Raw genomic sequence first — 7,175 nt, forward strand, 5'->3', positions numbered from 1 at the left:
GCTAAAATGTAGCATGAAAAGGAGCCCTTGTGTCGGAAATACTTCATGCAGTTTTTGTGCCCTGAGTTCACTTGAAGATGTATGCGCTTGGTAAACTTATTGTTTGTGCCAATACTTCAATATGTACCCTATTTCATATTATAAGGGCATTCTCTTTATTTTTTCATTTTCAATATTTCCCGGCCTCCTGATCCTCCTTTTGGGCCATGCTGTTACAACATTGTTGAAATATTAGGAAGAGCACACAAAAACATGCATGTTATGCTATGTAGAAAATCCCTTTTCTGCTCTATATGTAGTAGGTCCACATTTTCATTAGAACTCATTTGACTGAGAAACAGTACTTGGTACATACTGTACAAACATCATACCTAAAATATTTTAAAGACATTGAAAGTAGATTGTGATCCATGGTTGGATGTTGCTACATTTATATGCATGCCCCACTCTCTGCACTTAAGACTCTTGATTCCCTCTACCACTCAGCTTTACGCTTTATCACTAACCATCACTGTGTCCTGTATCAGAAATTACCCTGGAACTCATTAGCCACCAGACGATTGGTGGCACTTTTTTATGTATAAAGCCGTTATCTGTAAACTGCCCTCTTACCACACTCCAATTTGCCAGCAATGCCTACAGTCACAATCCTGCATTCTTCTTAAATTTCCCAGAACAAGAACTGTTTTTGGTGAAAAGGCATTTGATTATTTTGCCCCCTGGTCCTGGAACAGTCTCTAGTCAAAGCTCCAGCTCAACCATTTTATTCCCCTAAATCAGTTCAAGCAAATTATCCACAGTCTTATGCAAGATATGCTCCTGTTTCTGATCTAAATTGTGACCTTTTTTTATTGTACATGTTTTAGTAATGTTCTTTTTCTGCACTGTTTTTGTATTTTTTGTTTTGTTTTATTGTGTAACCCCTGCTGCCATTTCTTGGCCAGGTCTCCCTTGGAAAAGAGATTTTGAATCTCAATGGGACTTCCTGGTTAAATAAAGGCTAAAAATAAATAAATAAAAATATCCCATTCCCCCTTGTTTTGGATGAGCATTGTGATAAAAGGTCATTGGCACTCATTGTAACTGGCTGGTCTGATCCAGTGGTAGGTTTCAACACAACATAACAGAGTTTAGCTGTGTTGCTCCTGTCACAGTCCAGTCTAGGTTTGAGAACATTAATAAGACTGTTGAAGCGAAAAACAAGGCAACCAACACTAATTGATAGTGTCATCAAGAGAGTTATGAAGCAACTGACTGTGTTGACATATTACCCCGGGTGATTTGTTTCCTTGGGGACATTTTCTTGTTCATAAATGTTTGTAGGTCTCCTGTGCTAAAACAGTCTAATACTCATTTGTACGTATGACCTCACAGAAACAGAGAGGCCAGGCGTGAAGTCAGCTAGAATTTTAAAGGCTAAACTTGAGTACAAATGGAAAATTTAAGGCAAATGTAAAAGTAACAACCTAAAATCAGCCTGGAATGGAATGAAAAAGGAAAGGACCGAATGACAATAACGACAGGCATGCAGAGTAAAGGAAAAAAATCTATTCGATTAGATGGTTTTCATTCTGATAGAGAGTTGGCTGATGACTTTAATCATTTTTACTCAAGACTTAATACTGATGTTTTTAGAAATGAAGAGAGATCCCAGTTCTAAGAGCAAAAAACAAAACACTGCCTCATCCCAGCTAATACTTGAAGTTGCAGGATCTTAAATGGATTTTCCAGCAGACTAAGATCAAGAAAACCCCCGGTCCTGATAACATCTCTGGTGTTCTACTAAAGTACTGTGCGGAGCAGCTGAGTGGTATTTTTCACCACATTTTTATGCTTTCCTTTGATCAACAGTGTTCCCAAAGTATGGAAACAGTCAACTATTATACTGGTGGCAACAAACTAGCCTCCCAATGATTTTAGACCTGTTGCCTTCACCTCTCTTGTCATGAAGGGTTTCGAGAAACATACAGTATATACTGTACTTGGTATGGTGGAGAACATAATGGACTCACTGCAGTTCACTGTAGAACCTGTAGAGGGGGTTGATGATGCCACCAATTCCTGTTGAACCTCCTATAGAAGTATCTGGAAGGCCCAAAAACTCCTGCGAGTCTCATTCATTTTCCCTCAGATTTTAATGCAATTACATTTGAACTCCTCCAGGGTGTGCAGAATGCTCATGAGTCTTATTTTACAACTCGCTGGTCGGGTTAGTTGTCATCTTTTCTGTCATTGCTTGGTATGAAAATCAGTTTTGCTTCTCCTATTAAAACTGTGACAACAATAAAACATAATTAGAAACTCAACCATTTCATTTGTTAAGTGGGTCATGCCTGTAATTGATGCAGCGAGATACTTGTTATGTATTCATGGCAGGGTCATTGTTTTTTTTCCTGATTTTTTTGGTCTATTTGTGGTGAAACAGGACAAGAAACATCTAGAGGACAACTTGCAGGATGTAAAAACTATTTTTTTAAAACTGCAAATAATATTTGATGCAGGTCGAACATACGCACACATTGGATTCAGGCCCATGCTTCTGGGACGCTACCTTTCCAGTGAGTCCGCACTTGAAACCAGTTGCAAAATAACATATAACCTTATAATATAACCATATAATATATGTGACCACTGCAGTTCTTTGGTGGTCCAGAAGGATTGTGCTAAATATTAGTGACTGAAAAATGCACCATAGTCCAAAGACGATTGTGTCTGTCTGTCTGTGTTAGGCCTGTGATGGACTGCTGATCTTTCCAGGGTGTTTCCTTGCTTTCCACCCAATGCTGGGAATAGGCTCCAGCCGCTGTGACCCTGAAAAGGAATAAGTGGGTATCTCTCTCTCTCTCTTTCAGCCTACTATGGTTTACTGTTGATATACCGTCAGCTGGGAACCAACTAGCTAGCTAATTCGCTTACTGTTAGTTGGTAATGATCATTTTCCTTTTTCTGTGGTTTTCAATACTTAAAAGCAGATCTTACCTTTTTTCTTCTCCGGAAGGATTCCACCTTTTTTGTGAGTATGTCAATAAAGCAGACACACTTTTAGCAGTCTTACTCTTCTCAAATGTATGGAACACTGTAGACAGAGGTCACTGACACCAGCTAAAACTAAAGCCCTGTGTGTGCACATTAAATCATTCCCCAAGAATGGAAATTGTAACCTTTATGTTAATTGTATCCTACTTAGGATAGTATGAAGAATATCACTTTATTTAATGTATCCTATGGAGAAACTAGGTAAATCTTAAAAGTCGGAATGATAAATAGTAGGCTAAATGTCATCTTTATATCACTGATTTGAATGGAAAAACAACATTAGGCTATATATAATATGGAGGACCCCAGTGTATTTCTATACTGTATATAATTGACTATTCATTTAGGATCCAATTTGTGATTCATCTTTGATTTTTCCAATTCATTCAGTCAAATGTTTCAGTTAAATCATTTGGAAAATATTGTGTCATGCAGCCTGTTGGCTCATATTATCATCATACAGTATATTGTCAGTGTTAGTCAAAGGAAACATTAAAATATTTAGAAAGAGTGTATTTAAAATGATAAAGAAATGTCTATTGAACCTGTTTGCATTAAATGTATATAGTTTTTGGCTTTAATCTATGGTTTGTGTCCTTCTCTTCACACATTTACACCAATAGGGCCCCGTTGTATTTGTCTGAAGTGTTGGCTGTACTAGTTACCTGTTAGGGGCTGGTGACATCAGAGGGTGAAGTGAATAGTCAAATAACCTACTTTTATGATAAGATAACAGTCTTTGGTACATATAAATGACATTTTTTGATGATTGGTCTCCTTACTTTAATAATGACAGACATATATATACATACCTTTTGGATTTTTAATTTCCTATTCAATTTCCGCCTATAATTCATGTGTGTTTAAGTGTATAAATTTCAAAGATGGACAAAGGTATTGATGAAATCTTTGCTTTGTTGTATGCAATAACTGTCTGTGAACATCCAGTCCAAATTTGGTGACATTCTGATCATTATTTCCAGAGATACATGTGATAAGGCAGACGCTGTCACTTTTGGAGAAGCCTAAATTTTCACTATTTTCGGTTTTGGGGAGGATCCAAACATCAACCAAATAAACTAATTTTGCAGTAAAATATTTTTATACAACCATCAATTTCAAAAACTAGACATATTAAAGTTATGAAAAAACATGGTTGTGCTTTGTTCTACCTCAGGTAGGGGTATCTCAAAAACTAAAGCCTTTTTTGGAGATTTGTTCCTCTACTAGTAGAGAAAATGAATGAATGAACATCGGTCAGGCTTGCCACAGAGACAGAGTAGTGAGAGGAAGAGAGGGAAAAAATGATAGAAGCAAATCAATGGAAAGACAAATTCAGAGTCTAAAAATGAAGAGAGAAAAAAGGAAGGGATTTATAAAAAAGAGGGAAGTGATAGAATGAGGAATGAGATAAAGAATGTAAGCGTGTCACTGCGACACTTCAAATATACTGCTCTAAAAGGTTTCATATAATCAAACCAAGCCTTAATTGATGCTTGAAGGGTGGAAAAAAGTAGATTTGAATGATAAAATGTTTGTAGCAGGTGGGTGGGAGCCAGTGTGTGTGTGTTGGATCGGAGAGGGAGGACGAGAGGGGTGCTTTTCTTTGCCATGCCCAAGGCTGTTCATTATCAACATCAGGGAAGGTAATCATTAAAGTGATCCACTTTTAACGGGGCTGATTGTGGCCAATTTGGGGAACGAACACTCACTCACTCTCTCTCTCTCTCTCTCTCTCTCTCTCTCTCTCTCTCTCCCTCTCTCATTCGTCTTCACTTTCTGTCCTGGTTCTTCTTTAGCCCAGTTTGTGGCCCACTTCTGTTTCTAGAAGTTCAATCGATTTTTTGGGTGTTTTTTGCCTTTTGAAAATGTGTCTGCTTTTCCTCACACCCCCCCTTAAGATCCACTTTGTCCGGATCAGTTTCCTGTACACACAGACTAACGCCCCGCTTAAAACTGTGCACTTGGGGCGCCCCGGTGGCTCACCTGGTAGAGCGCGTACCACAAAGGCTTAGTCCTTCGAATCCGACCTGTGGCCCTTTGCCGCATGTCATCCCCTCTCTCTCCCTACCTTTCCTGTCTACTGTCCTGTCTAATAAAGGTGAAAATGCCAAAAAAAAAAAAAAAAAAACTGTGCACTTTACTGTCTGTGTCTGAGTGTGTGTGTGTATGACAGCTTTGAACATTAACATCTGCATTTCGAAGCAAAGATGTATGTAGTATAAATTGAAGGGGAATCGCTTAATTTAATATTTGAACACGGCCTACATTTCAACCGTATGTCCTACATTGCAATCAGGATTTGTGAACATGACCGTCTTTCCCAGAGACACCAGAATTTAATAATGTGACTTCAGACTGATGTACAGCCTGGAGCTACTGTACTGACAGTGAGCGGAAGACTGACTTGTGTCGACCCACATAATGTTTGTCTTTTGGATCAAAATAAGCTCTATCAGTTCTATCAGTTCTCAACCGGAAAATCCCGTTACAGTTACTGTGTCCTTTTACATTCTCTCATTGAGCAAATGTCCAGAGAGTGAATACTGAAATGAACCCATGCATTATTTTGCTGAGGGGCCTCCTTTAAGTCTCCCAAGAGCCTCTGGAGGTCCCTGGACCCCACTTTGGGCAGTTTAGTTCGGCAAACGTTTCAGGCAGAAATAATGTGATTGGTTGAGTTAAATCTCAGTGGGCGGAGCCAAAGAACCACAGTTTTTCTGCATGGCAAAATAATGTTAGACTGAAGCCCAGTGAAAATAACAGGAGGTAAGAGAGGAGGAAGCTAGCCTAGCCTAGCCTAGTACTAATCATTGTTATTTCTATTCAAATTAATATTAAATTGACACTGCACAGGTGAATATGATACGCTGGGATGCTGGTTCAAATGTCAAGTCTTTTCATGTTCAGAAATTTTAACAATCAAGGCCCAGCTGTGTCACTCTTCAAGTGTTTCTATGTTACTGTTGTCAGTTGTGTGAACACATCATGTCTCTACCTGACAGTCTGAGTGTTGGTTCAATCCCTGATGAGAAGAAATGTTGCTGAAACCAGTCTGCAGAGTCTTTAACCTGACTGGTATACACACTGGCTTACAGAGCAATATACAGTATACAAAGAGAGCATGTACATACTGATCCTATAGGCAGATCCAACCCTGGTCACTCAGAATTCACTAACTTTCTCAGACCTGAACCCACAACCTCAAAAACTTGGTCGAGCCCCCCAGCGCTTTGAGCCACTGGGTCCTTCTGCTTCAGAGACAGTTTTCGGTCTTGACTTGGCATGTTGGCTTTCAAAACTGACTTGCAACCCAGGAGTGGAAAGTGAGCTCAACCCTTGACCCCAGAACATCAGAATGCACAGACAGCTGTCCTGCACTTTGAGCCACTGGGTCATCAGGCCTCAGAAGGTGTTTTCTGGGAGTTTCTCAGTCTTTCCTCTAGATACTGACTGGCATCACAGTCAGTATCAGACAGCAACTTTGTGTATCTACAGATCTGAATTTGTTCTCTGGATGTTTCTGGATAGCTGTGAAATAACAGATTATTGATCAGTCTGATATAGCTGTCAGTATGCCTCTTGGCACTGTCCTGTTTGTGAAAATATACCAAGTGATGGACCCAGAAATTCTCAGAAATGATACTTCTGGCTTAAGTATTAATTTATTCTTGGGTGTGCACAGTTTGAACAACAATAGAGGGATTCTTCAAATTTCAATACAGGAAAAAAACAATGTAAAGGCAATGCAGAACACATAGACATAGACCTACCATAAATCAGGGCTAATTTAATTTGCCTGTTCAATGTTGAAAAAACTATTCAGCTAACCAAAAATCACTGTTGATTCAATGTTGCCTTTTCAGTTTTCACATTGATTCAATGTTAATTTAACATTGAATTTTCACAGACATTTAGTTCCATATGTTATTTTTCTTAAAACAAATGAAAACTTCTACCAGTGGGGTGAGATAATTCCACATGTTCCCAATGCAGTATCAATATCTCGCAACAAGCTCAAGTCTGCATCCACAAAATGAAACAAGAAACAAGCTGATCTGCTTTAGAAACAACCGAACAAACAGGCTGTTTCATTTGTTTGAACAAAAATAGGATTATACGACTCACTACTAGGTTAA

This window comes from Centroberyx gerrardi, chromosome 21, assembly GCF_048128805.1.
Source record: "Centroberyx gerrardi isolate f3 chromosome 21, fCenGer3.hap1.cur.20231027, whole genome shotgun sequence".
In the NCBI taxonomy this organism is placed as follows: Eukaryota; Metazoa; Chordata; class Actinopteri; order Beryciformes; family Berycidae; genus Centroberyx; species Centroberyx gerrardi.